The 26,498-nt window shown below is 37.4% G+C and overlaps 1 protein-coding gene across 1 annotated transcript in view; it reads right to left on the bottom strand.

The window, feature by feature from the left end:
• Positions 1-26,498, bottom strand: part of LOC124802441 — a 96,044-nt gene that overhangs the window by 51,083 nt on the left and 18,463 nt on the right. The window lies entirely within an intron of this gene.

Here is a 26,498-nt window from a genome sequence, read left to right as displayed (position 1 = left end):
ATATCTTCAATTCGAAAAATTTTTGTTCACCAGCTAGATGTGAAGCATTTTTCAAAAATTCCTTTTCATTTACTGATTCAAACTTCATCTCCTGCTTCACATTTTGATTTATTATCATACACACTGAAATTTTTTCATTAACTTCTATTAGCTTCAGTTTTATTGGTTTTTTAGTGTTCTACTACATCATTCAAAATCTGAAGACTTTAGGTCTCTACAAGTTGAATAGTGGTAAATTTTTCTGTTTTAATAAGTTTTTGAAAAAGCAATATTATTAAATTTTTTACCATTTCTTGAATACTTTATTTTCAAAATTCTTCATGAATTTCTCCTGAACCCATTTCTACTAAATCTGCCTGGCGTAATTCAGCTATAGCAAAAGAAATAATATTTATACTTTTTAAAATTTTTCTCACTGTTTTGTGTAATTTATTAATTATTTCTTCATGAATATTATTACCCTGGGCACAGACACATACAAATTACTCCAGATGAAATTATATTTTTCTTGAAATATGTGAGTCTTAATTTTATCTACAATAAAGAGAGAAAATTAAGAAATGAATTAAAATGTGTGCTATGGTCAGAACTTGAATGCATGTCTCCTACATACTAGGCAGATATAACAGCCATTACACCACCTTAGCAATATATGGCAAATAGCGTCATGGACTACACTAGTCTAATGTCTTCCATAACACAAACTTCAGTTCACACCTTCAGCCCATTTTCCCCAACTTACATCTACATCTACATCTACATCTATACTCCGCGAGCCACCTTACGGTGTGTGGCGGAGGGTACTTATTGTACCACTATCTGATCCCCCCTTCCCTGTTCCATTCACGAATAGTGCGTGGGAAGAACGACTGCTTGTAAGTCTCCGTATTTGCTCTAATTTCTCGGATCTTTTCGTTGTGATCATTACGCGAGATATATGTGGGCGGTAGTAATATGTTGCCCATCTCTTCCCGGAATGTGCTCTCTTGTAATTTCGATAATAAACCTCTCCGTATTTTGTAACGCCTTTCTTGAAGTGTCCGCCACTGGAGCTTGTTCAGCATCTCCGTAACGCTCTCGCGCTGACTAAATGTCCCCATGACGAATCGCGCTGCTTTTCGCTGGATCATGTCTATCTCTTCTATTAATCCAACCTGGTAAGGGTCCCATACTGATGAGCAATACTCAAGAATCGGACGAACAAGCGTTTTGTAAGCTACTTCTTTCGTCGATGAGTCACATTTTCTTAGAATTCTTCCTATGAATCTCAACCTGGCGCCTGCTTTTCCCACTATTTGTTTTATGTGATCATTCCACTTCAGATCGCTCCGGATAGTAACTCCTAAGTATTTTACGGTCGTTACCGCTTCCAATGATTTACCACCTATGGCATAATCGTACTGGAATGGATTTCTGCCCCTATGTATGCGCATTATATTACATTTATCTACGTTTAGGGAAAGCTGCCAGCTGTCGCACCATGCATTAATCCACTGCAGGTCCTCCTGGAGTACGTACGAGTCTTCTGATGTTGCTACTTTCTTGTAGACAACCGTGTCATCTGCAAATAGCCTCACGGAGCTACTGATGTTGTCAACTAAGTCATTTATGTATATTGTAAACAATAAAGGTCCTATCACGCTTCCCTGCGGTACTCCCGAAATTACCTCTACATCTGCAGATTTTGAACCGTTAAGAATGACATGTTGTGTTCTTTCTTCAAGGAAATCCTGAATCCAGTCACAAACCTGGTCCGATATTCCGTAAGCTCGTATTTTTTTTCACTAAACGTAAGTGCGGAACCGTATCAAATGCCTTCCTGAAGTCCAGGAATACGGCATCAATCTGCTCGCCAGTGTCTACGGCACTGTGAATTTCTTGGGCAAATAGGGCGAGCTGAGTTTCACATGATCTCTGTTTGCGGAATCCATGTTGGTTATGATGAAGGAGATTTGTATTATCTAAGAACGTCATAATACGAGAACACAAAACATGTTCCATTATTCTACAACAGATTGACATAAGCGAAATAGGCCCATAATTATTCGCATCTGATTTATGACCCTTCTTGAAAATGGGAACGACCTGCGCTTTCTTCCAGTCGCTAGGTACTTTACGTTCTTCCAGCGATCTACGATAAATTGCTGATAGAAAGGGGGCAAGTTCTTTAGCATAATCACTGTAGAATCTTAAGGGTATCTCGTCTGGTCCGGATGCTTTTCCGCTACTAAGTGATAGCAGTTGTTTTTCAATTCCGATATCGTTTATTTCAATATTTTCCATTTTGGCGTCCGTGCGACGGCTGAAGTCAGGGACCGTGTTACGATTTTCCGCAGTGAAACAGTTTCGGAACACTGAATTCAGTATTTCTGCCTTTCTTCGGTCGTCCTCTGTTTCGGTGCCATCGTGGTCAACGAGTGACTGAATAGGGGATTTAGATCCGCTTACCGATTTTACATATGACCAAAACTTTTTAGGGTTCTTGTTTAGATTGTTTGCCAATGTTTTATGTTCGAATTCGTTGAATGCTTCTCTCATTGCTCTCTTTACGCTCTTTTTCGCTTCGTTCAGCTTTTCCTTATGAGCTATGATTCGACTACTCTTGAACCTATGATGAAGCTTTCTTTGTTTCCGTAGTACCTTTCGTACATGATTGTTATACCACGGTGGATCTTTCCCCTCGCTTTGGACCTTAGTCGGTACGAACTTATCTAAGGCGTACTGGATGATGTTTCTGAATTTTTTCCATTTTTGTTCCACATCCTCTTCCTCAGAAATGAACGTTTGATGGTGGTCACTCAGATATTCTGCGATTTGTGCCCTATCACTCTTGTTAAGCAAATATATTTTCCTTCCTTTCTTGGCATTTCTTATTACACTTGTAGTCATTGATGCAACCACTGACTTATGATCACTGATACCCTCTTCTACATTCACGGAGTCGAAAAGTTCCGGTCTATTTGTTGCTATGAGGTCTAACTTAAATCGTCAGTATCGCGATGTCATAAATTTTAATTCATTTATTCAGCTTCTAGCATTACTTTCTTAGCCTTACGAATTGAACTAAGACCTTTAATTCTCTGTCTTCTATTTTTCTAACTGGATGATGCGTGTTAGTAAATTTTTTACATTTCAAGCAACAGATACGATTGTCCAAAAGGACAAACATTGCATGATTAGGATTATCCATTTACATAACAAAAATTTCTCCAAATTAATTTATTTTTAAATCTAGTGGAACAGTTTTAACATTATCTTGTAATTTTATAGTTGCAAATGGTCATTAATGCAATAATTTTATTGACTGGTCAACAGTAAATATTTTTAGGAGATACCAAACACTCCTGATGAAATTACAAAATACATAAACGCTAAGTCTTTATACATATTTCTGTTGATAACAGAAACTATTTTAAGGATAAATACATACTCAAAACTATCTCTTTTTCTCATTGCCAGCCATAAAAGTAATTTCAATTACTTGTTAATCACAAACCTTATTTTTCAATCCATTAAATTCATGATTATATTATATTCATGTAATGCAAAATTAAATGTTGAATTGAAGTTGTTTACTTATTTACTTTTAAGACTTTTTCTATATTATTTTTCGCAACATAGTTATTAAATATTGTCAAAATATTAGTATATTCAGCTTTAGCAATCAGATTTTACTAATGTTTCTAAACACAATTTGTTCACTTCATCTGTTTTATCAGTTGGCTGATTTACAGCTATTGATGTTTTGTTATTATAATCAATACAAACTTTAGTTTATTTGTAATTATTTGAGTACACTCTCTATTTTAATATAACTCATGTTTATTAATTTTTAATATTTGTTTTTGGTCACTTATTCTTAATTTTAATTTTTATTAGTTTTTGATTCTAATTGTTCATTAATATCTGATTCAGGTGCTGATTTATGTTAATTAATTGTTGTATTAATTTTTTCATTTAATTCGTCCTGAAACTTCGATTCCATTCCTTTTCAATATAAGTCTTCGAATCCGTGCTTATTAATTATTGATTCTAAGATTTTTTCTTAATTATCATATTCTGTTTCATTTCAAAAAACGTCCATTAATTAGATTTAAGATATAATTAACTTTATAATTATCTGATAATAGTCTTAGCACAACTAAACATAAGAGGTGACAACAAACAAATTCATCAAAATCTTGTATTCTTTCAGTATTTCAGTACAAATCATTTCTTCCCAAAACTGAATTAAGTCATTATATATTTTTTGCTTTATATTAACTATACCAAGATGTACCAATATTACCAGAAATATCTAAATTCAGCATGACACATTCAAAAATTTTTGAATTATTAAGTAATTCATCAATTAAAACCGCCTTTAAAATGTTTAGTTGCTAATAACTTAGCTGCACTTTCTATATCAAGGTTAGATCAGTGTTTATTATATTTTTTAATTATTTATTGGAAATTTTCATTTCTCGATTATTAATCCAGTGCCTTTCTTCTCAATTGCTAAATTGTGTCTTTTTGTTCTTGTAATTCTTTGTCACCTTTTAGCTCATGGATTATGTTTTTACAAACTGCTTTATTGGCAGCAGCTAAATATGGTAGTGCAACCAATAATAAAGGAAGAGTTTACAAATTGCACCAATTAAAAAATTACCAACATTTTATAATTTACCACTGTTAATTTTAATTTTAATTACTTTAGTTTAAATTTTATCACTTGGACATAAAGTGTAATCAGCTGCAAAGTTTTTACTTATATAGATTGGTATATTTTATATCTCTGATATAATTAATATTAAAAACATAATAAAATAAACATATTAAAAAACCTCATTTTCAATGAGGTCCATACCCAATTTTCTTTTAGCAGAAATTATTCCTCTAACTGATGTAGCTGCTAATTATTGCCCTAATGAAACATCTTCAGCATATATTCTTTCTTTTGCAGGTAACTGAACTTGTTTGTATGCTTTATTCTTTATTATCTCTGTAAAAAATCATGTTTTTACAAGGTTCATTGATTTATTTATTTCTTGATGACTGCTAAGTAATATTTCTCCTTGTTTTGTACCTGGACAATAATAATTATATCCTGGTAGATCCATTTCAAAGGTAATTTATTAACTAAAGTATTCATATAAACCTTGCAATTATTTCTGATTTCCAAAATTGTAGAGAAATTATTCAAAAATCTGATTAAATAAGGTATACCTTTTGAATTACTAATAACAAAATTTTGACATTATTGGAATTCATTTTTATAATTCCAATAATTTTTGTCAGTCCAACTTTTTCATTACAATAAACTTTATTTCCAGCTAATTCTACTCAATTATTGCTAATGTATTGATAAATCTCTAACATCATTCATCCAGATATATTTAGCTTGCTCCTCTGTATATTTTTCATTTAACCTTCAGCAGTTTTCTGATTTACACTTGAGTACTACTCTACTGATAATTTTGCAACATAAGTGTTGAAAATTTTTTAATCAAATTATTGTATTTATGCCTTTTCATTTTGTTTGGATTTTTGTCAGAATGTATTCCTATAAAATGAAATAATGTTGTTGTTGTTGTGGTCTTCAGTTCAGAGACTGGTTTGATGCAGCTCTCCATGCTACCCTACCCTGTGCAAGCTTCTTCATCTCCCAGTACTTACAAAACCCACATCCTTCTTAATCTGCTTAGTGTATTCATCAGAATGAAATAATATATCTACCTAATTTGATACATCAACAGAATTAAGTTTTTTTACCCATATCGTCCATAGTAATCTGGTTTTACTGAAAAGATTCATTAATCCATGTTTATCTTTGTAAGTCCTATCAGTGACTGTTAATTTATCTCCATTATGTTTCACTGGTAATTTCCCAACTAATTTCAGTGGCCCAGTAGGTCGTATTCCAAAAACTTGATCTGCACTATATATTCCAATAATCCTCCACTTACACTTTTTTAAATATGTTTTGTTCGTCTTTTAACTTTTTCTGTTTTGTTCTCCTTTGTTTAACTTTTTTCTGTTTTTAAACTCCTTAATATTTCTGCAACAAATCCTGTTTTTCTGATTTGCTTGGTGTATAACCTCTTTTATCACTACCAAACTGCTTAATTGTTGGTATGTTGTTAAATTCTTGTAAATAGTTGTAAAAAGAAATTGCAGGAAAAATTGGTTTTTTTCTGCATCTCTGTTTTCATTTTTCAGGGTGTTGTCACACTAAATTTCGATTCTTTATTCAAATTTTTCTATTTTATCAATAACAGATTGTCATGTTCTTTCAATCTGTTCTTGGTTGTTTGTTCCATTATTTAAAAATTGTTCGTTTCAGTCTTTATTTATCTTTCTATTTCCTTTAGCCAACATAAAAATTATATCTACAGTTAAGATCATATGATCTTTAAATAACAAAAGTTGGTCTTAAGTAATGATTTTCAGTTTGTCATACAGTATGTGGTAGTATACTATTTATTGGTTCAGTTATTTCATTTAAAATTTTAATAGCTAAACCAAAATGTTGAACTGATTTTTGTACACATCTAGCCTTAATTTTAATTCAGTTCTTTTAAATGATTTACTTGAACTTCATCCTTTCTTTCCATACCTTCTATATGACCTTTACATTCTTGTATTAATTCTTTTTTATTTTGTGTTCTCCATTATTTGGTATTGATGGTAAAAACTTCCTGTGTAGCTTGTTTTCTGAATTTTTGGCTTCTTCCTTTTGTGATTTAAAAATTGAATGCTATCTGCTAGGTAGGTTGATAAATACTGACGATTTCTAATTCCTTTTTTACCCAGATGGCACCTTGAGATTTAAATTCTGAAGTATAATGTTGATTTCCTTATTGACACATTATCTAATCACATAGCCAGTACCTCCACATTCTCAAATTTCAACAAAATCTTTAGCTTGCAATGAAGTATTACTGTTCCAACAATAATCATTAAAACAGGTTTTTCATTATGTTTCTACCTGTTGTTCACAAGTCTGTTGTTCATAAGTCCATATATTATTAAAGAATTTTAATTTTTTTAATATTATTAAAATGTAATTTTCTTATTTATTGTTCCCAATAAATTTTTCTAAGTAAATGGAAGCTGTCAAAGTGAAGATTTGTAAAAATTGTAGGGTTGAGAAATCAACTGATAATTTTACTTCACATAAATATACAAGAAATGGTTATAGAACAATATGCAGATATTGATTAAGTGAACCTCACAATAAATGTATGATAAAAACAAAATTTTCAGTGTGTATGTGAAACATGCTCCTAAATATTGTCACAAAGAACATTTAACGCTAATTCTGATTAAAGAACATATTCTGATTAAAGAACATTCAAGGATATTACTACCAGTTAAAAAAGACGATAATATAAATTTAAAGAATGTGTGAATATCAAGCAATGAAACATTTAAACTGTTTTTATAGTAGTTCAACATCCAAGGACAAATAAACATGTAAATATAAAGAATGTTATTTTTCTATATAAATGGATCTCTTTAAAGTTTTGGAACAGTTCAAAAATCGTCACATAAAATTTATTTTAAAAGAAGTATCAAAAATATTACTCAATAAATGTATGAAAATGTTTATTGTCATATACATATTCTATTCATGTACATGTTTAAATTGCTGGTGATCACTGTATAAATACAAAAATTTATTTTCTGGTGACTAAACAGATACAAGGGGACAATTGTACTGCTTTTGATGTATTATTATTTAAACAGTGCTGTGAATAATTCACTAATTTTTCTTTATTATAAAAATCTAATAACCATAATTCAGAAACATATTTTGATGCTCATTTTTATTTATTTGACCTGAAATAAGTTTAGATAAATCTTTCACCTAGCAATAGTGCATTTTATTTTCTTTTTTAAAACATAATAAATTCATGTTCTTGTTCTTTTTTAGATTTTGTTATTTTTAATTGGTACACCTGATATTTTACATTAAATTAATAAACATTAATAGATACATTAAGGTAGTCTTAATTTTTTTAAATAATCATCAATTTCGGCAGTAAACGAAATAATAGGTATTTTTTCTTCAATGTCTACAGGAAATTTTTTATAATAACTTGTTCTGTCTGAATTTTTAGATTTCTGTGTACCAGACTTAATGCTGAAACTGCAGACCATAGAAAACATTTTTTATCAATATTTTTATTTTTCTGGCAGTTCAATATTAGATGAACCTCTTAATGTAACATATATATTAATTTCCCACTGTACTCAATTAGTTCTACTTAATGTCCAACCAGTTCAATGAGCTTGAAAGTTTGATGTTTGTGTTAAAATATTTTGTTTGCATTTCTTAAAACTATTGGATATATCATTTCCTCTGGTAATCCTATAATTTTGATTATTAAATTCCATAAGTTTATCTTTTGTCCTCTTTGTGCACTCACAAAAAAATATAAAATTTATTTCCAGTTCATAATGTGTTTTCAGATAATATTTCCCAAATTCAGAATTTCTATCTTTGATGCTTTCAAGAAGAAGTTTGGACCAAGCAATTGTACTAATTTTGAAATTTATAATTTCAGTCGTTTTTAAAAGCTTTTATTGATGAACTATTTTCTATTTTTTTCCAAAGATATATTGGTAGTAAATGTAAATATTTCTTTTAATTGCTTACCTTCATCATTTACAATAACTTCATCACTATTCTCAATATTATAATAAGGTAAATATTTCCATCTTGTACTTTCGATTTCTCTCTGATCAATGATGACGTGTTTAATTATAAAATTATTTAAATAAGCTTCTCTTAATTTCTAATATACCCTTAAAACTTTTATTTTCCAAGAGTGACAAAGTTGAGATACTATGAAGTTCTTAAATTCTTTTCTCATTTAAAGAGGAAAAATACTACCACTTTTTTAAGAAATTAAAAATAAAATATTCAATAGATTGAAATAAAAATGAAAAAACAAGTGAATAAAAGTTGTGAATAATTGAATAGAAGATTTGGGTAGAGCTAATTTACAAATTGTATTTTTTTATTTATTAGATTTTTATAAAATTAAAAATAAACATTTATTAGATTTTAAAAATGAAAACATCTTTACATTTTTAGTTTAAAAATTCTGTGTTGTGAACCTTATTATTTTTAAAGTTTTTTTACTTTACATTTCAATTTATTATTACCTAGTTCAAATAAATTATAATCATGTTCATAAATTAATTTAATGAAATAGAATTGTTAAGTTTCTTAAGAAATGAATCCATTTTTATATATAATTCTCTTATTTTTAAATATTTTTATCCCTTCACTCTCAAAATTTTAAATTTTTTGTGCACGAAGATTTTTAATTCAGTTAAGGATTTATATGTAACTTATTTTCAATTATTTTTTATTCAGTTGAAAAATTTATACTTAACTGATTTCCAAAATACTTCATATTCAGTTAAATTTATACTTTTCGTGGCTCCTGAACTAAGCAGATTCAGAAGGATGTAGGTTGCAGTAGGTACTGGGAGATGAAGAAGCTTGCACAGGATAGAGTAGCATGGAGAGCTGCATCAAACCAGTCTCAGGACTGAAGACCACAACAACAACAATGTGATCACCAAAAGCATCATCATTAGTTCAGAACCAATAATATGCTTGCTTTAGTTAAAGCCTGTAATGGACTACAGATTTCTGCAACCTGGACTTGCATTCAGGAGGACCACAGTTCAGATCTCTGTTTGGCGATACAGATTTAGGTTTTCCATGATTTCCCTTTCGTTTAAGACAGATGCTAGGATGGTTCCTTTCAAAAGACACAGCTGATATCCTTTCCCAGATTTCTCTAATTCGATCTTGCACTTTCCTCACAACAGTTTTGGAAGAAATTCCAAATGGTTTCGTCCATAAAATCCATGGAAATTATTTGACAGTACACATAATACTAGACACTGCGTATCACATAAGTGCAGTGTTTACAAGGCTAGATAAAACCGACGTAATGACAGGGTTTAAATCTGAATTTAGTCAACTTGAGATTGCAGATTCGTTTGTCACCCAGCACATCACTTCAAAAAAATGCCACCGTTACATCGCAATCCATCATCCAAGATGATCTGCGTGGCAGCTGTGAACATTGTGTATAGTGCAAGGGTGGCACTTGTTTGTTGGTAATTAGAGAAAGCTGTGGACAAGATGGAAGGCGACAGTCAAGGACAAAGACGGACCACGTCGTTTTAATGGAAAGAGGGAGTCAAAACAATAGATATTCATAAATGTTTAAACCAGGTTCGATTCCCAGCTGGGTGTGGAATTTTCTCTGTCTGGGGATTGGGTGTTTGTATTGTCCTCATCAATTCATCATCATCATCGTCATCATTTGTGAGAGTGACTAGATTGGTTTGTGAAAAGAAAATGGACTGTAAAAATTGGGCCTTCATATGGGCGCTGATGACCGCGCAGTTGAGCGCCCCACAAACCAAACTTCATAAACGCTTAACTGCGGATTGTGGTCAAGAAGCTCTTGCATAAAGACTGTTAACAAATGCACCATTGGGTTCGCTAGTGGAAGAGTGTCTTCATGCAAGAATCTGAGTACTGGTGGTCCGTCAACTTCATGGCCTCCGGGAAACATCGAGGTTGTGTCACCAGCAGATTTTACTGTGACACTCTACCACAACTTAGTCGCAGGGGTCAGCAAAAACGACAAGGAAGTTGTCGAAAGGAGTGTTCCTCCATCATGGCAATGTGTGGCCTCACACAATCAATGTCACGACCACAAAGCTGACCTCAATGAGTATCAAACATTTTATTTGGGTAGTTGTCAACAACACAACAAAGCTGTACTGCCGTATTTTATTGTACCACCATTTTCAATTGCAAACCAGCATCTGGTGCCAGTATCATTGTAATTAGGACACAAATCATAAATGTAACTACAATCACAAAAATAAGAAGTAAGTGATAAGAACAGAAATCGAACAAATATGTCTCACATATTATGGAAATGGAAACATGGGAACGCTGCTATTGCCAGCTATTGTCAGTTGCTGCATTCCTATGATTCCATTACCATAATATGTAAGAAGTATTTGATTTCTGTAAGTATTAGAGTGTATTTTTCTTGTCATTCACATGTTCTTTTTGTTATGGAAGTTTTAATTATGATGATACAGGTACCAGATGATGGTTTGTAATTAGCATTGGCAGATCAAATTCACAAAATTATCAAACACTACCTGTCGAATGGATTTGCTGAGCTGAGGGCTGAGGGTGAACACAATAAAACAATTATATTTACTCTTGCTAGTTATGTCTTTCATCAAACTTTTGTTACATTTAATATTTTTGTAAAAGTAGTTGCTTGTTGGAAACTTCAACTTACAACGAATAATTCTGATTTTGTCATGCCGGAAATGAATTATTGACTTGATTTTGCAAATCAATAAAAATTTAGTAATATGAAAGGAATTCTAAAACTACTTGTGGGGACATCCTCTAAGATATGCATCACTGATGTACTATGTGTGCAAATCTTTGACTTGACCGAAGACTTCAGTTAGTCCTTCACATCCGCAGTGAACAGTCGTGTATCTTTTTCCTGTTTACATATTCATCCAATAAAGTGTAAGTGTACCGTAACATGTAGTACCTTATGTATATCATTCCCGATTTCTACGTACTGAACAACAGATATTTCCGAACACAGTGGTGAAATACTGAACAGTTCGGTGAAAAAAAATCATTTTTCACCAATTGTACAATAAAAGAATCCAATACAGCTTTGTGTTATGAATTTCATGAATCACTGGGGTTCACTGTTGTGCCGCACCCACCATATTCACCGGATCTCGCTCCATCTGATTATGCTTTATTGGATAATATGAAGGACGCCATAAGAGGTAAAGAGTGTCGGGCAACAACAAAGATTGCAGACAGCTGTACACGAGTGGATGCGTAGTACTAGGGATGGCGGTTATCGCTGAAACAACCCGTTTTCGGCTGTATCGGTTTTTTTCACGCCTTTTTAACCTGACTGTTAAAAGCATTCAAACAACCAGTTTCTGAAATAAACGATTTTCGGATTTTTGCGCTTATCATTTCATGTAATAAACGTATAAGCAAATAAAGAATGAAAAACTCTGACTTTCTCAGTTTCAAGAGAAACAAAATCAAAATATTAAATGAAACAGGCAAATAAAAGAAAACTTCGTCCGTCCACCGTTCGCCGCTATTATCACAAAGCGGTAAGTGGTTGAATACTAGATAAAATCATAAGTATTCTCCAATTGGTTGAAATTTTTTGAAACTCTGCTTAAAAATCATGTTATAATCAGGAATCGTGTCAGCATTTGGGCATTACGAATAGTCAGTGCTAAAGGATGAAAACATAGTTTGAAAAACTCTGTTTTTCATGCTAATTTGTCGGTTTTCAAGGGCCCCAAGGGCACGAAGACATATTATGTAGACACAGCAGCAGATCAGCTGCTTTCTACATTTATTGTGCATTGAGAATGAATAGTTGTTGAATTTCAGTTTATTACTGTTAGCATAAGTTCTTCCTTTCATTATTTCATAGAAATAGAGACCAACTTTTTAATCTTTTGAAGCATATAAAGCATTATCCTTTATTCTTAGGTCACTTTGTATAAATATTTCCAGACTAGTGTTGGTGCCCTTATGCAGTACAGCGAGTGGTCCAGCGACAACAAACAGAAATTACCGTATAGACCAGTCGGCGGCAGGTCTTTCACATTGCCCATACACACGTATCTTAAGCCACGACACAGGGCAATGGAGACATTATTGTCTCAGCAATGCTGTCTCAAATCTTAGGCCATATGTTTGTTGCTCGTTTCTGTCAGCATTATTATTAATATAGCACTGATCGCTTTTCTCATTTGTTGTATTAACAGAATATTTCTAAATAACGCAAACTGTAGGTACAAAAATTACTTCTTTTCTAAGAAACGTTTACTTAAAAATGAAAATGTCAGCGCGGTTGCTATGGCTCATTGATATTTGGGTTTTCTTCTTCAGTTATTGGTAAAGAATACAAAGCACCTGTTATAACCAGAACTAAACTAATGCCGAAAAATATCGGTCATTCAGAACTAAAATACCGGAATCGGTTTGAACAAGTTGGTTTTGCCATTCCTGCATATTACCACCTAATGATGATTCCGTGACGCAATAATGAAGTCTCCAGGAAGGTAGCACCATTGTGCTGATGCCGGTAGGGGGTTATATTGAAAGAACCCATGTATACTGATTCTTGTTCATCAATAAATAAGGTACAAAAAACTATCATTTCAGCCTTAGCTCGCTTCTTGATTCTTTGAACTGCTGGACATTTGCCTGCAATGGCAATAAATTGTTTGTGAACAGAACGCTGATTTGGGTTAGCAAATACATCAGTACGTGTTTCGGCGATAAGTTCGAATTCCGCGAAAACCGTGACCTTTTTTTCGCCCATACCTTCAGTCCGCGAAAAAGACATAAACAAGCGCAGTGGCAGCGGTATCGCCAAAACGGGTGCCGATAAAAGAGCAGGGCAGCCCCTCCCCTCCCAGCCCATTATCACCCCCCTCACTCCCCCCTCCCTCCCCCCCCCCCCCACACACACACAATTAGCACGTACCGTTCGCTAATGCGGCCATCGCACTTTCTAGCGGTAGCGCGACTTTCTACACAGATAGGCAGCTACTGTGCGCCGGCCTTATCTCTTGGCAACCGCTCGGCCGGCAGCCGGTGCGTTTTGGGAGGATTTGTGCGCACGCACGGTTTGGCGGTGTTGTTGGGACTTCATGAGCGGTACCCTAAAGCTTTCGGCACTCCCAGGGCATCAATGGCTCGCCAAGCCACAGAGAGAAACTACAACAGTCAAAAGGTCACAGGAAACTAGTTAATCAAGATTGTATGCATAAGCAGAGAGTCCGTGCTCAACAGATATGACACTCTGTATGTCATATCAGAATTAAATACGTGCAGAATTTTTTTTTCAGCAGATTCCCAAATTAAAAAGTAAATCTCTGACAGCTGTAAGCTGAGTATATACTGATATGACAAAAGCCATGGGATAGAGATATACAGATGGCAGCAGTGTCTCGCACACAAGGTATAAAAGGACAGTGCATTGGCGCAGCTGTCTGTTCAAAATGGTTCAAATGGCTCTGAGTACTAAGGGACCTAACTTCTAAGGTCATCAGTCCCCTAGAACTTAGGACTACTTAAACCTAACCAACCTAAGGACATCACACACATCCATGCCCGAGGCAGGATTCGAACCTGCGACCGTAGCGGTCACGCGGTTCCAGACTGTAGCACCTAGAATCGCTCGGCCTCCCAGGCCGGCAGCTGTCTGTACCCAGGTGATTCATGTGAAAAGATTTCTGACATGATTATGGCCACATGACGGTAATTAACAGATTGAACGTGGAATGGTAGTTGGCGCTAGACGCATGAGATATTTCATTTCAGAAATCAGGGAATTGAGTAGTCCAAGATCCACAGAGTCAAGAGCGTGTCTACAAAACCAGATTTCAACCGTTACCTCTCACCACAGACAAAGCACTGTTTGCGTAGAGTTGTTAGTGTTAACAGACAAGCAACACATCGTCAAATAAACGTAGAAATCAATGTGGGCCATTCGACGAAGTACACGTTATGAGAATGAGGCGAAATTTGACGTTAATGGGCTATGGCAGCAGACGACCGACGCGAGTGTCTTTGCTAACAGCACGACTTCGCCTGCAGCGCATCTCTTCGGCTCGTGACCGTATCCGTTGGACCCTAGACTACTGGAAAACCATGATCTGGTCAGACGAGTCTCGATTTCAAGCGGTAAGAGCTGATGGTAGAGTTCGATTGTGGCGCAGACCCCACGAAGCCATGGAATCAAATTGTCGAAAAGGCACTGTACAAGTTGATGGTGGCTCTTTAATAGTGTGGACTTTGTTTTTATGTAATGGACTGGGTCCTCTGATCCAACTGAATTGGTCATTTACTGGAAATAACCATTTGTAGCCCTTCATAGACTTCATGTTCCCAAACAACGATGGAATTTTTATCGATGACAATGCGTAATGTCACTGATCTATAATTGCTCGCAATTGGTTTGAAGAACATTCTGGACAGTTCGAGTGAATGATTTTGCCACCCAGATAGCCCGACATGAACCCCATGGAACATTTACAGAACATAATCGAGAGGTCAGTTCGTGCAGAAAATTCTGCACCGGCAACACTTTCGCAAGTATGGACTGCTGTAGAGGCAGCATGGCTCAATATTTCTGCAGGGGACTTCCAATGACTTGTTGAGTCCATGTCACGTCGAGTTCCTGCACTGCGCCGGGAAAAAGGAGTTCCAACACGATATTCGGAAGTGTGACATGACTTTTGTCACCTCAGAGCATGCTGCAATATACACTATCTTATCAAAAGTATGCATACAACTCTATGTAATACGGAAATGACTGGGATACTACGAGAGGCAGACCCGCCAAGTATTATAGGAGGAGGGGATGGGAGGGGATAATGGCGTTGTCAGTATGGAAGCATTAACGGCAGGATGGACCCAGCCAACAGAGCTCACTAACAACGAACACGGACTAATTGCTGAATGTCACTTAACTAACAATTCCATCACGGGCGTTTCAAGTCTTATAAAATTTCGCAAATTTGCTGTTGATCCCTGAGTAATAATTTCATCAGAGACATTTAAACTCTTCTAAAACTGATCAGGTCTACTGTTGACGACGTGACTGTGAAGTGAAAGCCCAAAGGAATAACCACAGTTAAAACAAAACCAGGAAGACCATACGTACTGATAGAGGGGGGGGGGGGGGGGGGGCGACACGACGAGCATTACGGATATATATGGTTTGCAGTGCCTGTGTTATTCTGATTACGATGCACATCAGAAGAAACACAGACAATCACTCACTGGTCATACTGAACTCGGGAGTCCATTACCGCAGCAATGTATTTTCGCCATCTGTCCCTCTCTTGGGCTATTTCCTTCCATTCACCTTCAATACCTAGGCTCCTCAAATCAGCCTTCACATTGTCCTCCCATCTACGCCTCGGTCTCCCCACAGGATGTTTTCCCTCTAACAAGGGGAGACCGCCAATTGTGAAATTCAGATTCGATTCATACTGCGCATAATAAAAGCTCATGGCCAGAGGTGTCATGTGGCAAAGCACCAAGATGCACTTCTCAGCCGTCGGCGAGAAAACCTACAGTTAAAAAAAACCGTTGCGGTGAAATACTCTCAACGATTAGTAAGTTGCTACAGCGTCGTGGCGTAGCGGTAAGCGCTTGGGTTTGTGATCCGAAGGTCGCCGGATCGAATCTCGCGCCATGCAACTTTTTTTTAAGTATTTGTTTTTTGTAATTCAAATGGGTGTATATATATATATATATATATATATATATATATATATATATATATATATATATATATATATATATATATATAATTCCCGGCAATCAGTTGCAACAATTATGCATATAATAAGTTGTTGAAAGTCGTTTGTCGTGGAAAATCTTCGAACATCATTATGTTTTCCGCAAACAAAGTTGTATTTCACAAATGTTACTAATTGTCTTCATAATGTTTACCACGTATAGTTAACGGAAGACGTAGAAACGATATTCCCAAGCGAATACGTATAGCGTAAGTCAAACGTTCGAATTAGAATAGAAACCCCACGAACACAAATTAGCTGTGGCAGGTATGAAATATAAACTCCGTTACTCGCTCGTTACACTTGAAGAACAGACGTTGAGTGGGCCGAAACGAGCCGCCGCATAACAGCGTAGTTGCCTGCTAACTTCGAAAGAAGGTAGATGCGGTCCCTAGCGCAACTTATAACATCGTCGAAAATCAGTGCGGACGTGAGAGCTTTGGTACACCCTTTTAAACAAACGGAAAAATGGAGGCGGTACAATTGGAGAGCGATCCGCCTTCACCAACATGCATAAGCAATTCATTAATAGTTTATATATATATATATATATATATATATATATATATATATATATATATATATATATTTGAATTACAAAAAACTAATAATGAAACAAAGTTGCATGGCGCGGGATTCGATCCGGCGACCTTCGGATTACGAACCCGAGCGCTTACCGCTGCGCCACGATGCTGTAGAAACCTATTAATCGTAGAGAGTATTTCACCCCAACGGTTTCTTTTAACTGTCGATTTTCTCGACAACGGCTGAGAAGTGCATCTTGGTGCTTTGCCACATTACACCTCTGGCCATGAGCTTTTATTATGCGCAGTATGAATCGAATCTGAATTTCACAATTGGCGGCCTCCCCTTGTAAGTGCCCTAGCAGTACTCTGCGCGCTGCCCTGCCCTTATCCATTCGAGCTACGTAACCCGCCCATCGCAGCCTACGTGATTTAATAATACTGATTATGTCAGGGCTTTAATAGAGTTCGTGAACCTCTTCGTTATGCAGTTTTCGCCACTCTCCGCTAATGTCATCCCTTTTTGCTCCGAAAATTTTCCTCAAAATTTTGTTTTCAAATACTCGAAACGGCTTTTAATTTTGCAAAGTGAGAGACCAAGTCTCACACCTATACAGCATAACTGGTAGAATAATAGTTTTGTATATTCCAATCTTTAAATTCCTAGACAATATCCGTGATGAAAGTAATCTATTCAGTGAGAAGTAGCACGCATTTCCCGCCCGTAATCTCTTCTTCAGTTCGGATTCAATCTCATTTCTCGAAGTGATGTCCGCGCCTTAAATGTGTTCACTTTTTCAAATTGCATGTCTCCAACTGTTAACATTTCCTGATCTACTGCTGTTGTCATTATAGTAGTAACCAGGTATTTAGTTTTGTCTTCACTTATCCTTAGACCTACATCTTCACTCACCTTGATTAACGCATTCGCATTTGCTGTTACAGATCCTTTCCTATCGCTAATGATGTTTAGATCCTGCATACCCTAATATCTTAATATTTCCATTTAACTCCACACCCTCTGAATTATCTGCTCCTATTCGTACAATATATTCTAGGACTAAATTAAAAAGTAGCGGAGACAGGGCATCTCCCTGCTTAAGTCCGTTCTTTGTTACAAATTCTTCTGACTCCAATTTCCCCACGCGTGTTTTTCGAACTCACTTCTAAATGTAATATACTTCTTTGGTATTCCAAGTTCCAAAAGAATTCCGTACAATTTCGATTGCAATACTGAATCATATGCTTTTGTAAAATCTATGAAAAGATTATGAACTAGTTTATTGTATTCATATTTCTTTTCCAAAATTTGACGCAGGGTGAATATTTGGTCTATAGTTGATCTGTTCCTCCGAAAGCCAGCTTGGTAATCCCCCACAATTTCATCTGCATATGATGTAAACCTGCTTAGCAGAATATTGGAGAAAATTTTGGAACATACTGGTAACAGCGATATCTCTCAATAATTACTACAATCCATTTTGCCACCCTTCTTAAAAATTGGGATCAGAATTGACTCACAAACAATGAATATCGTATTTATCTGCCGATACCGGGCAAGCGACTTTCATGTACAAGGTCGGACCGGGGTGGGAACATACGTAATGGATGTACGAGTACAGGTCGTAGTCGTGGGGTTGATGACGTATGGGAGCTTGGGTCGGACCGTGAGTCGTGCACGGATAGCCAAGTGGTAAGGCGACCGCTCTCAATAAGCGAGAAATCCGGGTTCGAGTCCGGGTCCGGAACAAATTTTCATTGTCGTTATTCCATTCTACAGGTGATGGTTGTCCTTATTCGCAACTGAAAATGGATTTCATGTATATAGAGCATTGCGGATGGTGGCAGTAAAAAATCGCATGAAATCCGTGATAGGAATCACTCATGAGTTCCAAAGTGCTAGCAGTCCATTAAACACGTGAGTAAGGAGTTACAAAGAATGGTGTAAAATCGCCGAACGTATCATCATAAGGCATACATTTCTGTAATCAGTACCAAGTGACGCTTGATGTGGTGTCAAGGAAGAAGTCACTGGACAGTACATGACTGAACACGAGTGGTTTGGAGTCATAAATCGCGCTATACTCTGTGGAAATCCGATGAAGATGTTTGTGTTTCGCTAATGCCTGGAGCACGTTACCGGCCATCATGTGTAGCACTAACAGTGAAGTATGCAATAGGTGGTGTTACGGCTTGGAGCTGTTAAGATGTCGTCCCATTATGCTAAATGCGGAAGAATACGAGCATATTCTACTGAATTATGTACTTCGTACAGTAGAGGATCAGTTCGGAGACTGTGAATGCATTAGCGTGACAATACTCCTTGTCATAAAGCGGCATCCGTGAGGCCATGGTTTGTGGGAAATAACATTGCTGAAATGTACAATTCCTTCCACTCCGTGCCGTATCTGGTGCAGCAACTGTGGGGAGTACTTCCAAAGAAAAGCAATCTTAGTTGAAGGCGAAATTTTTCATCGACACGCTTCGCCCTTCTGGTGCATTTGAACATGCTGAAAAATTTACATTCGTCACATTTGTGGGGACCGTTTGTGTACCTTAAACTCTGCAGAGTCAAAAAAGTTTTCGACGGTGCAGAGCCACTGTCATGCAGTATTTTTGGAAAGAATAAACCGCTATTTCACTGTCATGCAGTATTTTTGGAAAGAATAAACCGCCATTTCACTGTATAGTACTGTATTTTTGTTATGTACTGTACGGCTTTCGGCTTTTATGCCATTGTCGACTACAATACTAAAAGTTCTTAGATCATTAACACGCCATATCTGTAAAGTCAGTCCGAAGCAGGTACGAAACAGTTAACATCTGAAAGGCATATCTTAGTCTTGTTCACTTGCTTTGGACTTACTTTACCGGATACGACGTATTAATGGTCTAAGAACTTAAGTATTGTACACGATAAAGGGATAAACGCCTAAATCTAGACAGTACAGAAGGAAAATACAGTACTATAAGTCAAATAGCGATTTATTCTTTCATAAAAAAAAAACCTATGGAGGCAGTTGAAATTGCGTTTCCAACTAAGTTTTGTTTAAGGCACACGCAATCGTCCCCAAAGATGCGCCGAATGCAAATTTTGTAGTAAATTTGCTGATGATGCCCCCGAAGAGCGAAACACGTCAATAATAGCATTATTTCCCCGCCACCAAGGCTCATTTTCTTTCGGAATTCCTGAAATGGACTGGCTTGCCCGGTTCCCCACCTGCGCGCAATACCTTTAGGATGAGTTAGAAAGTCGACTACACTGCTGACCCCAGCGTCGGACATCATTACCTACACCGGTCTCTGCTACTGAGGAAGAATGGGCTCTCATTCCTCCACAGACGTTCAGGAACCTCGTTGAAATTGTTCCCAGCAGAATTCAGGCCGTCATAAAGACGAAGAGTGGACACGTCCCATTTTAAAGTCAACTAATAGGTGTCCAGATACTTTTGGTCAAATAGCATACACTGATGAGCCAAAACGGTATGACCGCTGTAATGCCTTACTTACTTACTTACTTAGTTCCTGTCGTTCCCTCTGGAACATAGGGCAGTGACGAAATTCCTCCACCTGGTACGATTTCTAGGAAGTCTCTTCACTCCATATGTTCCCATCTTATGCAGCTTCTCTCTCGATTGTCCTTTTCCACGTCTGTTTGGGACGATCACGTTTTCTACCTTCTTGAGGGTACCAATCCAAAGCCATCCTTTCAATAGCATCATCTGGTTTCCTCAAAGTATGCCCAATCCAGTTCCATTTCTTTTCTTTGTTTTCTGTATTGACTGGTTGCTGATTTGTCTCCATCCAAAGATCTTCATTTGTCATTATATCTGGCCACCTCACATTTAAAATACGCCGGAGACAGCGATTGATAAAAACTTGGAGCTGGTTTTTGATGTGGTTAGTCACCTTCCATGTTTCGCAACCATACAACAGAACAGCCTTACATTGCTATTGAAAAGCCGGAGTTTGGTCTTCTTTGAGATGTTCCTATTTTTCCAGACAGAGTACAGTTGTACAAATGCACCATTTGCTTTGCGGATGCGACTACGAACGTCCTCCTCAGCGCCTCCTGTAGTCGTGACTATACTTCCGAGATAGAGGAAAGACTGGACCTGTTCTACGTCCTCTCCATTAATGGCCGGCCTATTCGAGGTGGTCGAATTTATCCGCATTTCTTTAGTTTTGCGAACATTTATCTTGTGGCCTGCAACTTCCGCCTCTTTCTGTAACCTGGTCAGTTTCTCTTCGATGTCTCGATATCGTTGTGGTGCCATTAAGCAAATGTCGTCTGCGAAATCTAGATCTTCAAGCCTATCGCGCATCCCCCATTGCACACCTCTCTGCCGTCCCCCCATCACTCTCTTCATCACATGGTCCAACACCAAATGAAATAGTGTTGGCGAAAGAATACACCCTTATCGTACTCCCGAATTAACTTGGAAAGGCTCTGTTAGTTCTCCATTATGTAATACTTAGCATTCATAGTCTTCATACATTTCCTTGATGATGTTAATAACCTTTGATGGAATGCCATATTTTGCAAGAGTATCCCACATGACTTTCGATTGACAGAGTCGAAAGCCTTTTCAAGGTCAATGAAGGTAAGGTAGAGGGTGTGTTCGCTGTACACTAAGAGACTGAATATCGCCTGGTGTTGTTGTGGGCTACCAAAGACGTAAGCAAAGCAAATAGGCAGAATCAATCTAGTGGCATTGTTGGCCGGAAGGCCCCATGCGGGGGAGTTCGGCCGCCGTATTGCAAGCCCTCTTTAGTTGACGCCACATCGGCGACTTGCGAGTCAATGATGATGAAAATGAGGATGAAGGACACAGAACGTACTGTCGAATGTCAACGTTCAGCGTGTCGAGTTCAAAGTGCTGCTGAGCGCTCAGAAACGGCGCCACTTGTGCACACGCTACGTGGGCCCCATCGTGGTATGCGTGATCACAACGCGCTCCAGCGGCAGTTGTCGTCTGCATCTGGTCGTAAATAACACTGTGTACGAAATGGACTGGCGTAAAATTCCCATATTAGCTCTATTAAAACCTGTTTTCTCCCTTGTCCATATGCTAGTTAGGTTGTTCTGTCTACTGTAGACGTAAACAAAAGCTTAAATATCGGCGAAAATATTATAAGACAAGAAGGGAAATACCACGTCCAGTCAGTTAGGACATCGGCTTATAAAATTTCCATTACAAACAGTGCGATACAAATTTACCATAGTTCTCCACATCAGATAAAAATTATTTCATCATTCTCACTGCCGGCCGTGGTGGCCGAGCGGTTCTAGGCACTACAGTCTGAAACAGTCGCAGGTTCGAATCCTGCCTCGGGCATGGCTGTGTGTGATGCCCTTAGGTTAGTTAGGTTTAAGTAGTTCTAAGTTCAAGTGGACTGATGACCTCAGAAGTTAAGTCCCATAGTGATCAGAGCCATTCTCACTTTTCAGTAAAACCCTAAGGCCATTCTTATTTGATCACTGTTCCTACTCAGCAGCAGAATCTCTACATGTGGATTACAAGACTTAAAAGAAAAACATGGCAAAATATCTTACTGCAAGTTGTGCAAGGTGCCCTGTAGATTAAGCCAATCGAACAAACTCACTCCTCAAAAAGAGAGCCCTTGCATTTTCATTACATGGAATATTATAGAATATACTTATATCAAACTAATCAGAACCCAATATCAAACTAATCAGAACATATTAAGAAGCGAAGGTTAGAAGAAAAAAATTGAGATAAGTCGAGCACGAACCACGTACTCTTCAAATGCTCGCTACGAAACAGTAAAGTTACGCAGTACACTACCGACATATAGTATTCTGCTAGAGTGTATCTAGCTTGTTACCATTCCCTGAAAGATCTGACTGTAGCTATATTAATAATTGAAACTTAATTATAACAAATTGTATCAAGAACAACGCATTTTTGATCGACGCTAATCATGCTGTTGATTTCAAATGGCCGATTCTCATAATATGCAAGTTACAATAATTCTTTTACCACGAATATGACGTTTCTTGTCTCTCTTTTTTTATTTTTTTTTGTTACAACTAATCATACAATTATTAATTGGCGACTCCATGTTGTCTTGTGCACTACGACCAGGTAACAGGTATACTTGAAAAAAGAGACAGCATTGGTCGTATATTTTTTACTATTGCAAAATCGATTTTCTGTCACTGAGTGACCATCTTCAGTGCTATATTGTATAACTTAAATTGGGATGCACTGTTGTCACAAAACTTACGGCAATCACATCACAATTAACGGGAGTTTTCGAGCTCCCCAATTTGCAAACTCTGCACCGAAGGGAAATGGCGTGCACGTGACGTAGGTGGCGTTCTGGCATCTCACTGGTCAACGTTCAGAATATCTGACGTGCTAGATATTGCTCTGCACGTTCGGAAAGAATTCCCAACGTGCTATTCCACGCTGTGAAGTCAGAAACTCGGCACGCTCAACGTACGGATGCACGGTCCGTGTGCCGACGGCTCAACACATTGACTGCCACCTGAGCCAATGGTGGCTCACAGTTACACGTGTTGTGACGCCACGTGAGCCATATTTCGTTCACGTATAGGCCTACATTGTACTGTGGGCCGAGTGAGCCATAACTGGCTCACATGCAGAGTTGTGTTTAGAGGCCTCGTGAGCCCCATAGGGCTCATAGATAATGCGTTTCAACTATGGGCTTAAAATTGGTGGCTCCACTGAACGCTCTCATGTTCGTAGCACTCAATATTTTTACAATTGGTAGCCATAGTGATTCCTAACTTCGGCGTACCGTTAAATTGCACAGAAAGATCGTTTTTTAAATCCTTTTTGGATCATGTTTGTAAATGTTCAAGTGCTGTACAACTTGGCAAACAAAGGACCAGAGTCTCACATACAAAAAATTTCTTTCAGGGGGCGCTTGACTCTACTGCTATTGAATGCCAGAGATCCACAACCACGAGCAGCACTACAACCGTTCCACGAAGATAACAGCCATCGCCTTGTGACACTAGAGGGACCAAAGCAGAGCTGTCAAAGATGATGTTCGGGCTGTTATAAAAGCCTACGAAGAACAGAAGAAAGAAACGATGCTACTAAGAAAGTGAAGAGGGTGTGTACTAAATGCAATAAATGTGACAATTTTATGTGCAACGAGTGTTTTATTGACATTGACAATGCTGTGTTGAAGAAGTAGAATATTCTAAAATCTTTATTCTTGAACTTTGTCAGACCAAGTAAAAGATTGTAAACAATATTATATGTTGCTAATATAATAAATTAAACTAAGTGTCTGAATCATTTCTTGAAAAACGATTTGTTATACCTATGTGGTTTTAAATCTTGTGGGCCACATGTGGTTCATGTGACCACAGATTATAATTGTGTTAAAATGTTGTTATTGGGCCACGTGAGCCATATATGGTTCACACCTGTAATTAGTCCAGATCAGTCATAAATTGACATTTTATCACGTAACTTAATTCTACACGTTCAAAAGAAGACATCTGGTTCAAAAAAATCAATTTGGCTTCAGAAGTAATATTCGTTATTTCAATGTGGTATAGCAACGCATGGCCCAAATTTCATCACGGCAGTCAATGTGTTAAGGGCCGCAAATGGGGAAATTTGCTGATCGACTTTGACGGCTGATTCTTATGCCTCAGCGCCAAGGAAATTAGTCTCCGAAACGGCGGATCTGGTCGATATTAGAGTTCTACTGGCGTGAGCATCTGTGGAAAGGTGTTGAAGTACGGTAAAATCACGAGTAGGAAACTAGCTGTTTGACGACCATGCCTCATTATAGAATGTGGAGGTCGGAGCTTGCCTGCTCTGTAAACTGGGATACCCGGCGACCCGTGACTGATCTGACGGCAGAGTACAGGCTGGTGCAGGCACGATTACGTTTCTTATTACACCACGTTATCCTGGCGAGCGGCGGCTCGACAGATGACCACGACACTAACTCAGACCGGTGAGGGCATTTGCTGTGGGGCATGTTTACCTTTCCCTCAATTGGACCTGATATAGTAACCGAAATCACCATGACAACTGTGGACGTCATTACGAACTACCTGCATGCCTTCGTGCTTGGTATCTTCTGCGATATCGACGGCATTTTCCAACAGGATAACAATCCGTTTCATATGGGCAGATTCATACTACAGTGGTTTGTGGCGCATGGTAGTGAAATCGTGTTGATGTCCTGGTCAACGAATTCACCTGATCTGAAGGTAAGGGAGCACATCTGGGACAATGTCATGTTGGCTACTCCGCGCCAATGAACCACCTACTGTAATCTACGGGAATTACGTGATCCGTGCTTAGATATTTGCTGCCACATACCTCCAGAACCCTAGCAATTCGATAACCGGCAAGACTAAGATAGGTACCGACTACGCAATACTGAAAGCCTTCTTTGCAGCCCAAAACCATACAATTCTTTCTCTGGCAGTCTTTTTTGTTCTTTCCATACGCTATTTAGTTTCTGTTGCCCATACAAATTTCTAAAGTTGTCAGTCACTGACTTTACTTTCGCCAACATGAGCTGTCACCTCGATTCAATTCATACCGTTCAAGATCACTTCTCAAATCTTCGAACCATTTGTCCGAAATCTTGGGTCAAGTACATTGAAAATTTCTTATATTAGCCTTTCTTCATCCACCTAAACAGATGTCCGTAAATGTTAGTCTTCTTTTCCTCATAGGCTCGATTAATCTTTCATTATCCGTATATCTTTCCTTTCTTGTAACCTCTGCTGTCCATTCACGGTCTCTGGATCCATTACCTCGCGGTAGATGTTTGTGTTGAATTACTTGACTTGCCTTAGTCTTCACATTCCTGTCATTCGGAGCCATTCACTAGCATGTAAAAACACTACTTTAACTGCAGTGTCTCGCTGCCTTAGTTTAGCTCGCCTTTCTCTCTTGTACAGAGAGTGTGTTCTACAAAAAGTGCTGGACATCTTTTATCGCAAAGTATTGTTGGAATTTCTATCGCAGTTTTCAGTTGTACTACTTCACCAAAATATTTAAAGCAGTCAATTATTTCTGTCTCACTGTGCCTTCGTATGGTGCTTTGATGCTTGTAATTTTTTCTGAAAGAAAAACTGAAGCCTATCTTTTTCTTATTATTGTTTTAGAATATATATCTGCTCGGCAGGGAGGACCGCGGAATGATCATCGAATGCAAGTCAGCTAATGTTCATATCACTTTTGGATCCTCCAAAGCGCACCTCGTTTAGAAGCAATTTGCTGTCTAGTGCTTTTTCCTGTCCATGGATGATATCCAAAACACAACTGAAGGGAAGCAGAGACAGTGCATCACGCCGCCTGACACCTAATTTAATGTTAAACTCCTTGGAGACCTACTCCATATATTTTACCTTAAAAAGAGTTCTCGTTAACGTCTATTTGATTATTTCCGTTGTTTCCACGTCCACTCAGATTTCTATGACTTCTCAGTCGACCGAACGGTACCCTTTTATAAGTCTAGGAACACTGCTACTTGACAGTTGCAGATATAGTTTTCTAGCACTCTTCAGATTTCTGAGGG

This window comes from Schistocerca piceifrons, chromosome 1, assembly GCF_021461385.2.
Source record: "Schistocerca piceifrons isolate TAMUIC-IGC-003096 chromosome 1, iqSchPice1.1, whole genome shotgun sequence".
Taxonomy (NCBI): Eukaryota; Metazoa; Arthropoda; class Insecta; order Orthoptera; family Acrididae; genus Schistocerca; species Schistocerca piceifrons.
Note: the sequence above shows the minus strand (reverse complement) of the source record. Positions and strands in the feature narration are given on the sequence as shown.